Source organism: Myxine glutinosa, chromosome 2 (assembly GCF_964187855.1).
Source record: "Myxine glutinosa chromosome 2, kmMyxGlut1.1, whole genome shotgun sequence".
NCBI lineage: Eukaryota > Metazoa > Chordata > Myxini > Myxiniformes > Myxinidae > Myxine > Myxine glutinosa.
The window spans coordinates 96879003-96897801 of NC_136262.1; the positions used below are offsets into that span (position 1 = coordinate 96879003).

General features: G+C 49.3%; 1 long non-coding RNA gene across 1 annotated transcript; it reads left to right on the forward strand.

The window, feature by feature from the left end:
• Positions 1-16488: 16488 nt before the first annotated feature.
• LOC144890623 (uncharacterized) lies at positions 16489-17693 on the forward strand. Its single transcript, XR_013622322.1, has 2 exons — positions 16489-17140; positions 17338-17693. It is a non-coding gene; the product is annotated as an uncharacterized LOC144890623 (long non-coding RNA).
• Positions 17694-18799: the final 1106 nt, after the last annotated feature.

Here is an 18799-nt window from a genome sequence, read left to right on the forward strand (position 1 = left end):
GCCCCCTATCTCGCCTATGCACCAGCAGGTTGTCAACGGTTGTCGTCGACCCACCTGACGTGTATGTAACAAGCTTATTATCCTCTTTCTGGAACTGAGTATTACAAATCAACAAATCAGCTCCATCAGCAAACTCCAAAATCCTTTCACCTTCTCCATTTCTCACACCATATCCGTAACCCCCATGACCTCCCTCAAAACGGTCCATACTCCTTCCCACATGTCCATTTAGGTCTCCTCCTACCACAACAACTTCCTCATCTTTCACGTTGTCCATCAGCTTCTCTATCGCACACCAGAACTTGTCCTTCTCTTCATCGCTCCGACCAACCTGCGGAGCATATCCCGAGATGACGTTCACCAAGAGCTTTCCAATCATCATTTTCATCATCATCAACCTATCACTCACTCTCGTCACACTCACCACACTGTCTACAAACTCCTCAGAAAACAGGACACCAACACCATTCACGCCTTCTGGACACCCTTGCCACACAAACTTGTATTTCTGTCCATGCCTACCCTTCACCATACTCACACCACTTCCCTTCCATCTCGTCTCCTGCACACAACATATGTCCACTTTTCTTCTGACCAATACTTACACCACTTCTCCTGATCTCCCTGTGATTGTCCCCTGTCATTGTACCTATCAGTATAAAAAAAAAGAAAAAAAAGAAGTGATTGTACCTATCAGTATACAAACTATAAATACCTATACAAACTTGTATGTACCTATCAGTATATAAACTATAAATACCTATACAAACATGGATGTACCTTTCAGTATATAAACTATAAATACCTATACAAACTTGTATGTACCTATCAGTATACAAACTATAAATACCTGTACAAACTTGTTTGTACCTATCCGTATACAAACTATAAATACCTATACAAACTTGCATGTACCTATCAGTATACAAACTATAAATACCTATACAAACTTGTATGTACCTATCAGTATATAAACTATAAATACCTATACAAACATGTATGTACCTTTCAGTATATAAACTATAAATACCTATACAAACATGTATGTACCTATTAGTATACAAACTATAAATACCTATACAAACTTGTATGTACCTATCAGTATACAAACTATAAATACCTCTACAAACTTGTATGTACCTTTCAGTATATAAACTAATATGAAAATACGCATTACGTAGAGTGAGAGCTTCGTGGTCAGTCGAACGAGTATGCAGCCCTCGCAAACATCTGTGGGCCTTGGCTTAGCTTGGCTAGGTTGTTTGATCTTGGGCTTAGAATTCAAATTCAAATTAATTTTATTGAATGGATAGATTGGGATAGAATGCAGGACTTACCTCCTGCAGGCTATATATAAACTGCGTATCAAAAAAAAGGTAATCCGAATTCAAGGGGTTAATATGCAAAGATTATTAATTTTGACAATTTACATGTGGTTTACTAATTAAGAGGAGATCCTCAGCTTTCCATTGATACCTTCCATGCATCATTGCTGTCACACATGACCGAGTACATGTTGATTGAAAATGACAAGTTCAAATCGCATTTTTACAAATTTGGCTAATCGATGCAAGTCAGGATAATTGGTGCAAAATTAACGTCAGATGTGAACTTTTCTCAGGAATGATTGGCCTTTATGCACCCACACCTTCAACATGTCCACCTCCCCTTTCAACACAAAGCTCACAGCGGCAGAGCATGCCCTGAACTGCTCGTCTCACCATAGCCGGGTCATTGCGCAAAGCATCCACCATGTCGAATACGGCTCTGCAATTCGTCAAGATCACAGGGAGGAGTTAAGAACACCTTGTTCTTTAAATGTCCCCAAAGGAAATAATCACATGGTGTGAGGTCAGTTGATCTTGGCGGCCATTCCACTGCATGGTTGAGGGAGATGACTCGGTCTCCAAAGAGTTCCCTCAGTCGATCTCGGACAGCGATAAGACGATGTGCTGGGGCCCTGTCTTTGGCCCACCAGAGATATCTGAAGACACCACGAACTTGTCGCTCAAAGTTCTCCTCCAGCTGCGGTAAAACTTCATCATTGATCATCTGCAGATACCTGTTACCATTGACATTCCTTTGAAAGAAAAATGGCCCAATCACCTGACCACTTCCACAAAGTCCCAACTGAACAGACCACTTTTGTCGATTCATGTTGGTGTCAAAATTAAATTCCGGGGGTTGTCCTGTCGGTGCATATTCAAGAACATTATGGGTATTGACCTTGCCGTCCATGGCGAAAGCAGCTTCGTCGCCGATAACGAGATACCGCAGGAAATTGACATCTGCTTCGCAACGTGCTATCTACCATCTGGCAAGCACCAGTCTCCTGGCAAATTCCCCTGGCGTAAGTTGATGCCGGATGTGAATCCGATATGGATGTTGGTGGAGGTCCAGTCTTGTGATTCGGTTGAATGTTGCCGAAGGAAATCCCGTCCCATTTCGTATTGTGCTGGTATCCCTAGGATGCTCCAAAACTTGCTGCCTTACTGCTGCAATGTTCATTTCCGATCACCCAGTGCGCCTCCTACCAGAATTCTCCTTGTTGCGGTTGAGGCTAGTGCCATGCTCTTGGTATTTTCTAACATTCGCCCAGATGGTTTTGGCTGCTGGAGGCTCCCGTTCTGGGAAACGTTCCCTGGACGCATCACGAGTTTGCTGAAAACTTCCAGTTTGGTGAAAGGTTGTAACCACGAAGGTCCGCTGTTCAGTCGTAAGTTGAACCATCTTTTCAATGACTCAGACTGTCTCTAAATCCATACACTGTAGGCCCATCTTAAATACCCATCTTAAACAAAGGATGATGCAACCGACGATTACCAGACCAACTTAACAATTTTACATAATCAACTTGGCAGTCGACAAGTAATGCGTCCATTTAAAACTGTCTTGCACCGATTAGCCAAACCTGTAAAAATGCGATTTGAACTTTTCATTTTCAATGAACATGTACTCGGTCATGTGTGACACCAATGATGCATGAAAGGCATCAATGGAAAGGTGAGGATCTCCTCATAATTGGTAAACCACATGTAAATTGTCAAACTAAATAACCTTTGCATATTAACGCCTTGAATTCGGATTACCTTTTTTTTGATACGCACTGTATAGTCGAGACTTCTAGTCGACTGGACCAGGTATGTAGGTCCGACTGGCAGGTACGTGCTTTATCGGTCGCGCCAGACCAAAGCAAGATCATGTGAGCAAGATGGCGGATCATGGAAGGGACATTTGAAATGACAACATGAAATTTTTTTTTCCCAAGGGAATGGGGAATGACAGTGAAATTTTGAATGGATTTACATATACATGCAATTGCCATTTAGGTTCGCTTACGAAGCTCTCTATAAAGTCGGTGTATATGGCGGAAAACTGAAATCGGTGTACCTGGCTTAAATGAAGTCGGTGTAGCTGCCGGAAAACTGAAGTCGGTGTAGCTGGCGGAAAACTGAAGCCGGTGTAGCTGGTGGAAAAAGGAAGTTGGTGTAGCTGGCGTAAATGATGAGCGGTTTCGAATTCAAAATCCATTCTGTGCAGTACTGTATTGTAATTTATTGATTTTAATCACCAGGTGAAAATAATTTATCGGTCGCACCAGACCAAAGCAAGATCACGTGAGCAAGATGGCGGATCATGGAAGGGACAAAATGGCGGATCATGGAAGGGACAAGATGGCGGATCATGGAAGGGACATTTGAAATGACAACATGAAATTTTGTTCCCAAGGAAATGGGGAATGACAGTGAAATTTTGAATGGATTTACATAAACATGCAATTGCCATTTAGGTTCGCTTACGAAGCTCTCTATAAATACCTATACAAACTTGTATGTACCTATCAGTATATAAACTATAAATACCTATACAAACTTGTATGTACCTATCAGTATATGCACTATAAATACTATCACGCAACTCCGATTAACACCAGAGTTGCGGAGGCCGATTACGAGGCTTTAACTCCCGAGGTGGAAGTTCAATAGCAGATTCCAAAATCTAAGCGCATGGAATGGAGGGAAACGGCAAGAGCCCCGCAGCCTTATCTATTAAAACCAAACAGGAAACTGCGTTCAGGTATTATGTACAAGAAAAATAATATAAGGGTTTCTTGGGAAGAACAAGACAGGAAAAGCACGCGCCGGTAATAAATATCCTAATCGGGATCCCGCACACCAGCCCTCAAATACAAAACGGGGGAATATGAATACGAAAATAAACACGTCTTTTGTTCACAATGTACGCGGAGCTCGGGCTTATCTGTCTCGTCGTCTTCTTCCCGGCCTGGACGAATCCTCCGTCCGCCTCGCATGACCCGCTAGGCCCGAGCCAACGCCCTCGCCGCCGCACCCGAGGTCCCGCTCCAAGCTTCGAAGTACCATGAGGTCCCACAGCAGGACAGCGAGCTCCACCCAGGCTGCACCTCAGCCCAACTCGGGTCGGGGTCTCTGATCTCATCTGAACTGCGGAAAATGGCGTCCGACCCTCGCTAATATCTCCGGCCGATGACGTCACATTGGCGCACTGCTCTGCCAATCAGAGCCTCCCACGACTCGCCGGCTCATCCAGGTCACGCCCTCTGCGTCACTCCAACTCTCCCCAGTCCTGCGCCTCGGTCATAGCATGTGCTATGCGAGGTGGATAGGCCTCTCGGAGGTGTAAATGGTGGCGGCCAATTGTGGCGGTGTTCCAGCCTGATTTCTTCCTAAGTCATGTCAGGGGACAACAACAACAACATGCATTTTAAAGGCCATTTTCCCTGCTAGAGCGGGGGTTAGCCTTGCGGTCCCCATGACAATCTTCTCCATTTTGCCCTATTTTCTGCATCTCTCCTTGTTAACCCCCTTGCCCGCATTTCTTCTTCCACCATCTTTAGCCAAGTCTTTCTCGGTCTTCCCCGTCTTCTACTTCCTTCTACATTCATTTCCATCACTCTTCTCAACCAGTCACTTTCATCCTTCCTCAACACATGACCAAACCATCTCAACCTGTTCCTCTTCACAGCATCAATCACAGGCTCTATTCCCATCATCTTTCGCAATTTATCATTTGTCTTCCTCTCTCTCAACGATACTCCGCACATCCGTCGAACCATTCGCATTTCCACCCTTTCCAACCTTCGTTGCTGCTCTACGTTCATTACCCATGTCTCGCTCCCATAAATCATAACACTTCTCACACATGCAGCATACACCTTTCCCTTCAGCTTCAACGACACTCCCCTCATCATCAGCACGCCACTCAATTCCCGAAACTTCTTCCATGCACATCTCACTCGAGCAACCGTTGCCGAGTCTGATCCACCTTCTCCATTCAGCATGTCTCCGAGGTAGCAAAATGTTTTCACACCTTCCAGCTTCACGCCATCTCCCAGATCCAACTCAACATTTCCTCCATCTGCAGCTCCCTCTGTGCACACCTTACATTTGAATGTAGCTGCCACACTGGTTAATGACCCTCTCAGACCACTACATTTTTGATGAACCCACTCAGCGCACATTGTACACTGAATGGAGTTCACTCCGACACCCTTCCTACACACAGCACAGGGCCACTTCCCAGTTCTTTCCACCTCACCACATGCTTTACCACTTGCCATCACCTTCGTCTTTCCGATATTCACCTTCAGACCTTTTGTCTCCATACATTCCTTCCATGTGTTCATCTTTTCCTTCAGTCCATCCATACTTTCCGCAATCAACACCAGATCATCTGCATACAACAACTCCCACGGTAAACCCTCCTTTACGTTCTGAGCCAGCACCTCCATCACAGCTACAAATAGTAGTGGACTTAGTACCGACCCCTGATGCACTCCCACCTTCACCTCAAACTCACCACTGTTCCCGTCCTTCGTCCTTACAGCTGTGCGTGCTCTTTTGTACATTGCCATCACTACTCTGATCAACCATTCCTCCACTCCTAACTTCCTCAATGCCCATGTCAATACTTTGCGTGGAACCGATCGAATGCTTTCTCCAGATCAACAAACCCAAGAAACAACTTCTTCCTCTTCTCCATGTACTTCTCCTGCAACTGCCTCACAATGAAAAGCGCGTCTGTCATTCCTCTTCCTGGCATAAATCCAAACTGCATTTCGTCGATCTTCACTTTCTTCCTTATCCTCCTCTCCAACACCCTTTCCAATACCTTCATTCCATGCTCCAATAACTTTATCGCTCGGTACGAGCCACACTCCAGAGGGTCACCTTTCCCCTTGTATAGAGGGACGAGGGTACTCAGTTCCCAAACCACTGGAATGCGGCCTTCTTTCACCACCAGATTACAGATCTCTCTCATTCTCTTCACACCCCAACTTCCTGCTGCCTTCAACATATCTCCCACAACTCCCGTCGGCCCTCCCGCTTTTCTACCCTTCATTGCTTTTATCGCTTCCTCAACTTCCTTCTCAGTTATCTTCTCTGCCGGTCCTAAAACTGGGTTACTCTCTATGTTGCCATCCCATTCATTCTCTGTATTCAACAGCATTTCCATATATCCTTTCCATCTTCCTTTAATTCCATCTGGGTCGACAACGATTTGTCCCACTTCATCCTTCAAGCAGCTCACCCCCATCACATCACACCTCTCTTTCGCTATCTGCTTTGCAATCCTGAATACCGCTCTCTGACCCACTTCCGAATCCAAGCGTTCTCCGAACATTTTCCTACATGCCTCCTGCGCCTTTGCTACCTCTTTCTTTGCAGCCTTCCTGGCTGCCTTATAACTTTCATGCTCTGCTGTTTCTGCTCCCGTACCCTTCGCCTTCTGCCACTCCTTGAACTTCTTCCTCTTCTCGTCAATCGTCTTTCCAACTTCATCATCCCACCACCATGTTTCCGAGTGCCTTGGTGGTCCTTTTGTCCATCCACATACCTCACCAACGGCTCCCAACAGACTAGCTTTCATTGACATCCAACCACTTTCAAGCTCAACCACATCATCCTCGACCCTACTCAGCCTCTCTTTTAATGCCTCCCTTACTGTCACCTCTTTCAACCTCCACACCTTCATTCTCGGTTGGTACTTCACCCGCCGAGCTCTCCTCGCACCTTTCACCCTTACGTCGCAGACAACCAAGTGGTGCTGTGAAACAGCCTCGTCCCCCGGGATCACCTTTGTGTCTCGGAGGTGCCCCCTATCTCGCCTACGCACCATCAGGTAGTCAACGGTTGTCGTCGACCCACCTGACGTGTATGTAACAAGCTTATTATCCTCTTTCTCATGTCAAGCTTATTATCTACATGTCTTTCTCACAATATCATGTCAGGGGAGAAGGGCGTTATTTAGTGTTGTACTAAAGGTCCTAACTAATGTTTATGTGGTCTGCAGTGCCATAATGGACAAAGGTTTGACTACTAGGTGAGACATACAAGGGCTCTAATGATTAACCCCTACACTAACTATCACCCGAATCTCCTGGTAGATTCACAATTATACACCTTAACCGACAAAACGCCTAAACACGGACTTATTACAGGAAGTGTTCCTCATCGCGACATCTCGAAGCATGTTACCTACTCAGATCTACTCTGCTCTACATTTTGCTCTACCCCCAGACATAACAATACCAATACAAACTTGTATGTACCTATCAGTATATTGTAGCGGTTGCCGCTGAACATACACAATCGCCTTACACCTGCCGAGGACGCAACCACGGAGCGATTGCTGTGCCGGGCTCACCCAGACCGCCCGGAGACGCTCAGTCTCGCCTTTCCCGGGCATGCCCGGACTCGCCTTTCACGGGCTCGCCCGGCCCGTTCGGCGACACCCAGTCTCGCCATTCCCGGGCATGTCCAGGCACGCCCGGCCCGTCTGGCGACACCCAGTCTCGCCGTTCCCAGGCATGTCCAGACTCGCCCAGGTCTCCTGGACACGCCCAGTCGCGCCTTTTAAGGGCAAACGCTCCGGCATGAGATATTCGAGTGCTTGTATATAATGCTGCCCGATAAACGGGCTTTTCAGAGTACCCGAGTTTACTTGATGCAACAAAGAAACTCGGACGAATTCCAGCTTTTTGTCGCGTCCATTCTTTCGATTCGAGTTGGAGCACAGCTCCTTCATTGGTGACCTACCGACATGGACACGGCAGTTGCCCTCAAACTGCCTACCTTCTGGGAGGCTCACGCAGCAGTTTGGTTCGCCCAGGCGGACTCCCAGTTCGCCCTGCGAGGCATCACCGCCGACGACACCCGCTTCCATCATGTGGTAGCAGCACTCGGCTCAGCCACCGCGGCCCGCGCCCTCAGCCTCCTCCAGCACCCGCCAGCCGCTGACAAGTACGGCGCGATCAAGAAGCTCCTCCTCTACGCTTTCGCCCTCTCATCGGCGGAACGCGCACGGTGCCTGCTCGACCTGCCCGAGCTCGGCGACACGCGCCCATCCGAGCGAATGGATTACATGCTCTCGTTGCTCAGGGAGCACGCCCCGGATTTTCTTTTTCAAGAGCTGTTCCTCCGTCAGCTGCCTAGCCAGGTATGCCTTGCCCTGGCAAGCACGCAGATCACGGATCCCCGCGCCCTCGCCAGGGAAGCCGACAAGATCTCCTCGGCAGGCCAACGCACCGGGGCAGCGACCTGGAGCCCGCCGCCGTCCGAAGCAATGCCCATGGCGCCTGAGCACCCAGCACGGTCAGCGGCCGAACTGCCGGCGCAATTGGCGGCCGCTACGCCACGCCGACCGCCTCCAACACGACGATTGGGGCCTACACCTGACCAGGCGTGGTGTTACTACCATGCCAGGTTTGGACAAAAGGCCCGGACATGCCGACCCCCGTGCACTTTCGGCAAGTCGGGAAAGGCCGGGCCGGCGTTCATTACCAGCCATGAGCGCCGGCCACACGGGCAACTTACTTTTTATCAGGGACAAAGCATCCGGACGGCGCTTCCTGTGTGACAACGGCGCCCAACTGAGCGTCATACCCGCCTCCGATCAGGACAGGCAGTCCGCAGTTTGCGGCCCCTCCTTGGTGGCGGCCAACGGATCGGCCATCCGCACCTTCGGCCCGCGCAACGTCACCCTCTGCTTCGGCAGCCAGCGCTTTCATTGGACTTTTGTGACCGCAAGCGTGCCCATGGCTCTGCTGGGCGCCGACTTACTCTGCGCACACGGGCTGCTGGTTGACGTGAAAAGGCGTCGCCTCGTCAACGCCGAGACCTTCAGCTCCCTGGCATGCATGTTGAGCAGCTCCGCGCCGACCGAGCTAGCATGCGCCGTCCCGGTGGCGAACGAGTTTGCTCGCCTGCTCGCGGAGTTCCCGGCCCTCACGCGGCCGACGTTTTCGGCCGTCGCGGTACGACATGGTATCGAGCACCACATACAAACTACGGGCCCGCCGGTCTACGCCAGAGCCCGCCGCCTCGACCCAGCCAAGCTCGCCATGGCCAAAGCCGAGTTCGACGCTTTGGAACACCTCGGCATCGTGCAGCGCTCCGATAGCGCGTGGGCTTCGCCACTACACATCGTACCGAAGCCGGGGGCGGCTGGCGCCCATGTGGCGACTACCGCCGCCTTAACGATGTTACCACCCCCGACAGGTATCCGATCCCGCACATTCAAGACTTCTCCGCCCGTCTGGGAGGACGGGTCATTTTTTCGAAGATCGATTTGATACGGGGATACCACCAGGTACCTGTCAGGCCGGCCGACGTCCCAAAAACGGCCGTCATCACGCCGTTCGGCTTATTCTAATTCCTTCGAATGCCATTTGGCCTCAAGAACGCGGCTCAGGCGTTCCAGCGCTTGATGGATGGCGTGCTGCGCGACCTGCTGTTCCTCTTCGTCTACCTGGACGACATCCTCGTCGCCAGTGCGTCCCGGGCCGAGCACCTCCTCCACCTCCGAACACTGTTCGGACGCCTCAGCGAGCATGGCCTAATCGTCAACCCGGCGAAATGCCACTTTGGCACGACGGCCGTTGATTTTTTGGGCCACCACATCACCAAGAACGGGGCCGTGCCGCTGCCTACCAAGGTCGAGGCCATCACCGCGTTTCCGCGTCCCCGCTCCATCAAGGCCCTGCAGGAGTTCCTCGGAATGGTGAATTTCTATCACCGCTTCGTGCCCCGCGCTGCTCAGCTCATGCGGCCCCTCTACGAAGCCCTCCGGGGCAAGCCGGCCAAACACGACGTCGTCTGGTCCGCAGCCATGGACGCGGCATTTACAAGCTCAAAGCGGGCCCTCGCCGACGCAACACTGCTCGCTCTCCCGGTGCTCAACGCTCCAATCGCCCTCACCACGGATGCCTCCGACTACGCGGTGGGTGCCATACATGAGCAATGGGTGAACGGGGTTTGGCAGCCACTCGCTTTTTTCAGCCGGCAACTCCGGCCGAACGAGCTCAAATATAGCACGTTTGACCGCGAGCTCCTCGGTCTACACCTGGCCATTCGCCATTTCCGCCACCTCCTGGAGGGCCGACCCTCCACGGCTTTCGTCGACCACAAGCTGTTGGTCTACGCATTGGCCAAAGTCACGGAGCCGTGGTCGGCCCGCCAGCAGCGCCACCTCTCCGCCGTGTCGGAGTTTACCACGGACATCCGGCACGTCGCCGGCAAAGACAACGCCATGGCCGACTGTCTTTCTCAGGCCAACGCGAACGCGGTCCACCTCGGCGTGGACTTCGCGCTTATGGCGGCTGACCAGACCACCGACACCACGGTGCAAGCCCTCCGGGCGGCGGACACGGGCCTCCGCCTGGCCGACGTCCCCTTCGCGGACACTGTGCTGCTCTGCGACGTCTCCCAAGGCCAGCCTCGCCCCATCGTGCCCGTTACCTGGCAACGCCGCATCTTCGCCTCCCTCCACGGCCTTTCCCACCCGGGCCGGAAAGCTTCCCAGAAGCTGGTGTCGGCGCGATTCGTCTGGCACGGCCTTCGACGGGATGTCCGCGATTGGACCAGCACCTACACGGCCTGCTAACAGGCCAAGGTCCACCGACACACCCAGGCCCCGCTGGCACCTTTCACCATGCCCGAACGGCGTTTCGACCACGTCAACGTGGACCTGGTGGCCCCCCTCCCCCCATCACGGGGTTTCACACACCTGCTCACCATGGTGGACAGGACCACCAGGTGGCCGGAGGCCGTTCCCCTCGTCTCCACCATCACCGCCGACGTGGCGCAGGCTTTCATCGCCACCTGGGTCGCCCGTTTTGGCGCACCGGCGGACATCTCTTTGGACCGCGGGCCGCAGTTCACCTCCGAGCTGTGGGGCGCGGTCGCCCGCAACCTGGGGGTCAGGCTCCACCGTGCCACGGCCTACCACCCCCAAGCCAACGGGTTGTGCGAGCGGTTCCACCGTTCCATGAAGGCCGCGCTCATGGCCGGCCTTCAGGACGGCAGCTGGACCGACCGGCTACCGTGGGTCCTTTTGGGCCTCCGCACGGCCCTCAAGGAGGACCTCCGGGCGTCCACCGCCGAGCTGGTCTACGGCCAGCCGCTACGCGTCCCGGGCGAATTCGTGCCCGACGCCACCAGTCCCTGGTCCGCAGCTCGCCAGCTCTCGGACCTCCAGGAGACCGCCCGACGGTTTGCACCCGTGCCAACGTCCTACCACGGTGACCCCCAGGCCTACGTCCCCCCAGCGCTTTGCACAGCGGAGTACGTTTTCGTGCGTCATGACGCACACCGGGGGCCACTCAGCCTGCCGTACGACGGACCTTTCCGGGTCCTGCGACGGGACGACAAGTCCTTCGTCATCGACGTCGGCGGCAGGTCAGACCGGATTTCGGTGGACCGCCTCAAGCTGGCGCACGTGGACATCGACCAACCACCTCGATTGGCCCTTCCTCCGCGGCGAGGCCGCCCCCCGTCCACGGTGCCTCCCGCTCGACCACCCACCCCCACACCGGACCCCCCCCCCCCCACGACCCTCCAGGGGTCGCTTCGGCCGGGTCATCAGGACCCCCGTTAAATTGACCCTGCCGGTGCAAGTCGATTCTGGGGAGGCGTGTGTAGCGGTTGCCGCTGAACATACACAATCGCCTTACACCTGCCGAGGACGCAACCACGGAGCGATTGCTGTGCCGGGCTCGCCCAGACCGCCCGGAGACGCTCAGTCTCGCCTTTCCCGGGCATGCCCGGACTCGCCTTTCCCAGGCACGCCCGGCCCGTCCGGCGACACCCAGTCTCGCCGTTCCCGGGCATGTCCAGACTCGCCCAGGTCTCCCGGACACGCCCAGTCACGCCTTTTAAGGGCAAACGCTCCGGCATGAGAGATTCGAGTGCTTGTATATAATGCTGCCCGATAAACGGGCTTTTCAGAGTACTCGAGTTGATTTGATGCAATAAAGAAACGCGGACGAATTCCAGCTTTTTTTCGCGTCCATTCTTTCGATTCGAGTTGGAGCACAGCTCCTTCAATATAAACTATAAATACCTGTACAAACTTGTATGTACCTATCAGTATATAAACTATAAATACCTATACAAACTTGTATGTACCTATCAGTTATGTACCTATCAGTATCAGTTATGTACCTATATGTATGTGTACCTATCAGTTATGTACCTATATGTATGTACCTATCAGTATCATATTTTTGTATAAACTATAAATACCTATAGTAACTTGTCTGTACCTATCAGTATATAAACTATACATACCTATTCAAACTTGCATGTACCTATCAGTATACCAAAAAAAAATCGGGGTCTAAGGGGGTCTGAAGGGGTTCAAGGTGGATCCAGGATTGACCCTTCAAAATAGGAATTCGCTTTTAATCTTAAACTACACACACTATTTCGATGAAACTTGACCACAACCTTCATCACCCATGATGTACCAAAGCTTGTTCACGGCACTAAGAAAATCGATGTATAGGGGGGCGTATGGGAGGTCCAGGTGTGGGGGGGGGACAAAGTGTGTCCAGGTTTGACCCTCCAAAATAGGTAGGTATTTTTTGTTTGTTGATTTAAAGTCTTCTGATTACGTTCGTATATGATTCTACATGCTGCTAACAACCATTGAAATTGGTTTAAAATATCGTGATACTGTTTAAATACCTTCAGTCAGTGTAGTGTACTGCTTTATTCTACCAGGTGAGCGCCTAGGTGTATTGCTCTTATCTATCTATAATTCCAGTAATCTCTGTGTGTCTGTGTGTCTGTGTGTTTGTCTGTGACCGCTGTTTCTCGACAACCACGGGTCCGATATACTTTAAACTTGCCAGGTATATTGCTGGGGACCCGAGGATGTGCCTTTTCAAGGTTTCATATTAATCGGACAAGTAGTTACCGAGCTATGTCCAAAAAACGATTCAACCAATCAGAGAGCAGCGAGTTATCACGTGTGCCGAACGTGCCGAACAGACTCTGCCTCGGACGGCACATTTGAGAGCGTATTCATTTATTTCACGTTGGCAAACTATGTTGCCGCTATGTTGGCGTTAAACTATGTTTTAAAACTAATTAAAACTAATTTGCGATTCTTTCGCTTTCCTGCGCGTTTGTGCACGTTTGTGCCTGCGCGTTTGTGCAGACTCTGCCTCGGACGGCACATTTGAGAGCGTATTCATTTATTTCACGTTGGCAAACTATGTTGGCGCTATGTTGGCGTTAAACTATGTTTTAAAACTAATTAAAACTAATTTGCGATTCATCGTAACTGCGATATGCGACCTTCCGGACAGTCAAATGAGGACGTCACTTCCGGACTTACGGATAGTCATAGTGACGACGTACTGATGCTGAACGTGGCGAGCAGACGCTGCCTCGGACGGCACATTTGAGAGCGTATTCATTTATTTGACGTTGCAATCTGTGTTGATTGTTGTAAGGTACGATCGATTGTAGTACACGTTTATAATAACTCTGCCGATACAGGCCCGATTAACTGCAGCGCCATCCGAGCTGCGGCGTCGGGACGATACATTCATTGTACGGTCACATCACGCACTTACGGGCACGCCCATGGGCCCATGGGCACGCCCATGCATGCATGGGCGAAGACATTTTTTTTTTTTTTTTTGGCAAGGAACGGGCACCCACGTACGGGCACGTCCTAGTTCTTTTTAATGCCGTGAATAATCATTGGTACATCAAGGGTGATGAAGGTTGTGATCAAGTTTCATCAAAATTGGGTGTGTAGTTTTCAAGAAGAGAGCAAATACCTACTTTGGGGGCCTCAAATCCCACCCCCTCGCCTCCGTAAACCACCTTAGACCCCAATTTTTGAATGCCGTGAACAAACGTTGGCACATCACGGGTGGCAAAGGTTGTGGTCAAGTTTCCTCGAAATTGTGTGTGTCGTTTCAGAGAATAAAGCAAATACCGTACCTATTTTGGGGGATCGAATTATTATGTAGACTCCCTTAGACCACGATTTTGTTTTTTTATGTGGTGAACAAGCTTGAGTTCCACCACACCAAATATCTTTTTCGCCAAGTTTGGTCACAATCACATCAGCAGTTTCGGAGAAGAAGTTGTTAGTGTTTACGGACTTTTGCACTGATGACGCACCATCCAATAAGCTCCCCGGAACTACATTCCAGGTGAGCTAAAAATATGAACAATACCCTTGGGCACTCACCTGGTGGAATAAATGCAGTATACAAACTTGTACAGTCATGTGAAAAAGTAAGTACACCCCATGTAAAGTTTTGACTTTTTCAACATATTTCAACATACAGCTATTTGATCTTCATTTTGAACAATATTGATAGCTAAAGGTGATATAATGTAACAAATATCATGAAACATTTACATTTTGTAGTCCATTGTATAATTTAAATAAACAGAAATGCAAATTTCGCATGTGGAAAAAGTAAGTACACCCCTACATTTATCACTACTTCAAATACCTAAAATTAGAATCAGGTGCACCAGCTCAGGTGCAAATGATTAGAACATCGTTAGAGAGGATCTTGGAGGAACAAGGCCATTTGTTCTGAACCAAAGAGGCTGAACATTTTTCAGAACTTGACAGAATTCCACCAAAAGTAGGGTAACACCTGATCACACACCCAACCTCTCCAACAGGTTTCGTTCAAATCCGACCACAACTTTTTGAGATATCCTGTGCACAAAACAAACAGACAGACAGATAAACAGACTTAGACAGGGGTGAAAACATAACCACCGCCCACCTTTGGTGGGGAAGGTAATCAGTAAGAGAACATGTCTATAAATATTTCTAAAAAAAGTAAAGAAACAAGTAATAAAACATTTAAAACCAGGCTGAAAAGTTTATTTTTTGTATCCCACTGATAGGCCGGATCTGGATTTGGACCTGAACAAAAATCTAATCGGCTTGTTCTTGTCACCGAACCAACTCGTCCACCAAGTTTCGGCATAATCCGTCCATTTGGACGAAACTTGGTGGAGAGGTTGGGTGTGTCCATCTCCCAATGCTGAAGAATCACTTATTTTTTGTATACAAGGTCGAGGCTCGTGTAAGAGCTAACATTAATGACAAAAAACATAAACGGACACATAAAACATATAATAAAGGGAGCGGGAGACAAGATGGGGAGAGAGGGAAGCACACAAGCACAACAGTAGAGAACAGGGACATCGGGAGATCTATGGGAGGGAGAGGGCTTGGGGATGGGGGGCATGGGAAGGGGGGGGAGGGGTGGGCATGGGAAGGGGGGAGGGGTGGATCGGGGAAGGGGTGGGCATGGGAAGGGGGGGAGGGTGGGAGAAGTATAAAACACATGGACACTGCTAGGACTTCCAGGAAAAAAGTTGGTATTTCAAAAAAATTGATCTGGGATGAATTAACGGGGGTAGAAAAGATCAAGGTTTTGGATGGGGGAAGATAAGAGATGGTGGTAAACAGCTGTTTTAAAGACCTGGAGGGAGGAATGGGATTGAAGAGACTGAGGGAGTTTGTTCTAAAGGCGGGAGAAAAGGGGAATGAAGGAGTGAAGGTGAGCAGAGAGTCTTGATTTTGACAATTTAACCATAAGAGGGTTGTTGGCAGATCTTGTGCGACCTGTAGGAATATTTGGGGGACAGAGCACAGATAGAGCTGGGGGAGCAAGGCTGGAGAGGAGTCGGTAGAAGACAGAAAGACCACCAACCTGCCTGCGGTGAGTGAGTGAAAGGCCCTCGGAGTTAGTTTCATCGCGGGAGATTCCAATTATTCTGAACGCTTTGGTTTCAACAGCGTGAAGACGAGCTAGGTGTGAGGCAGGAGCACCAGCCCAGAGGGGAGAACAGTATTCCATTGAGCTTCGGATGAAAACCTTGTATGTGGTGAGGAGCACAGGTGTGCCAAGGAAGGACTTCGCATGATGAAGGATGCCCAGTCGGCGACTGGCTTTGGAGGTCAGATTTGAAATGTGGTTTTCCCAGGAAACCTTAAAACTTAAAGTTAAAAAATTAAATAATTCTCATATCCGAATCTATATTCAGATCTTCACCAAAATCGAATCGAATCGTCGTTATCAGACACCCAACCGGTCCACCACGTGTTACGGATTAGTCACTTCCGGTGTTGTGGTTTTCATCCACTTGAAACATTTCTGGTTCTATAGGGGCTGTCACACCTTGACGATTTAGCCAGCGTATGCCGACGTATCAAAATTTATCTAAAACGCTGGCACACGTCGAATACGTTATGGGTAAGTTTCCTATACGTTAAGAGCACGCTGAAGCACGCTGGCATACATCGTAGTACGCCGAGCTCGTCGACAAATTTTGTGCATGCACAAAATTTCTCGAAGTATCCAGCGTATGACTCACACGTTCCGCATACGCTGGCCATAAGTTGTAGGCACGTTAGGCGATCGTTGACACACGTCGACACACGTTACTTGTAAGTCGAAATACGTCGAGATAATGTCTAGCGTACCCGAAACTTATTTCTAACCTATGAGTAACGTGCTTTGAACCTATGTGTAACTTATCTCCAACGCATATTGACGTATGTAGACGTATTTGACGTCTTCCGGACGACCACAGAACTTACTGAACGTTACAGCTACCGTATAATGGCGTATTGGCAGCGTTTAGGGGAATTGGTATAAATGGGGTTCACAGGAGGAACCCGTCAGTGTTCCAGACTCCATGGTGAGCAGATGTCCATGTCATCCGAGAGATGGAGGATCCGGCAAGGCCATGCAGCATCACCCCTCCACTGTCAAGCTCATTGTCAAAGCATGCTTGATCCTGCACAACCTCATGAGGACCAGGTAATTCATGTTTACATAGCATATATTATACAGTATACAATGCAATTTAACTTTTAGCCTATGCTTATAAACATTATATGATTTACCTTAAATGTTATATGTATCATTATATTACTTTTTATTTTACAGCGCATTAGAATATATGTTTTTATTATAGGTGCGCTTTATAAGTAAATAAAATCAAATTCCAATTCCAGGTACCCAGGACTACAGAACCAGCAGCTTGACCGGGCAGAGAATGAGAACCGCGACCTTGTTCCAGGAGCATGGCGAGAGGGACAACACTTGGAGGATACACAGACAGCTACTGGCCCCAACACTGCCTCCAAGGACGGAAAGAAACAGAGGAATCTCCTCAAGCACTGGGTTAACTCCCCAGCTGGCGCAGATCCGTGGCAAGATAGGATGATTTCGATATGTGTATTACTGCATTGTTCAGGCAATAAAGACAGTAAGATTCCTCTTGAAATGAACATCGTATAAAAAGCTTTTTTTCAATTATGCACTTTGCAATATACATGTACAATTCAACAAATAAAAAATGTTCTTGTTACTTTGTAATACGTTTGTATTGACTGTACATTATATTATTATACCTTTTTCAAAGTGTATGAATAAACATATATATTTATATGGACCCAAAGGGAGTCAGTGATTCGAATTCGAAGATTCGAAGTTTTCTTCGGCATGACGGTGATGTTGACACTTCGATGTCTAGTGCGGTTATGATTTGAATCGTCGAGCGGCAGCCTTTTAATAGGCTACGCCACGTGATCGTCGGCGATACGCTGCCGTGCGCTATGCATAAGTTAGACTATCGTTGGGCATAAGTTGTGAACGCCGACAACACGCTAAGCATTCGTTGGTATAAGTTATCTATAAGTTATCGAAACGTTCTGTGTACATTACTAATACATTATGCATACGTCCAACTCGTTATGAATACGCTATTATACGCCCAAAACTGAAAAAAACATCGATAGTTCGACGTGTGCCAGCGTTTTCGATAAATTTTGATACGTCGGCATACGCTGGCTAAATCGTCAAGGTGTGACAGCCCCTTATGTATTATTATTTTTGTTGTTTGAGGGAAATAGCCATTATTATTGTCAAAAGGTAAAAAGGTTAATGTTAAATGAAACAGGAAACCGGATCGCGATCCGGAAGACGAAGAAGAAGAGGAGGTGAGAGAAAAGAAAAGGAGCGAAAAGTCGGACAAGAAGCTGGTTGCTTTGCGTTCTGGATCAAACGTTGTCGAGCAAGAGTCACGAGTGAACTTTGAATTTCCTGGATAGGAATTCCTGCGATAGGGGTTATCGCTGTGACTGATCAACCTGGGTGTCAGGTTTGGCATTGGGATTCTGAAGAATCATCGCCGGGTCGTCACGACTCGAGAACGAGCCGTCAGCCATTTTGATTCGTGCGCTTCACGCGTCCAGCAAGGTATTTGCTTCGTCAGCCATTTCCACCGCTTTCAGACGTATCTGCTGTGTGCGTGTGCACCGTGGCTTTTGGAAGATTAATTTGCGGTTCGCCGACTGAGCCGTGAAAGTTCAGACCTGGAGGGCGCCTTTGGATTTCCCATTTGCCTTGAGTTTGCCTTACGCAGTGGCGCCTTTGGATTTCCCATTCGCCTTGAGTTTGCTTTAGCAGTTTTGG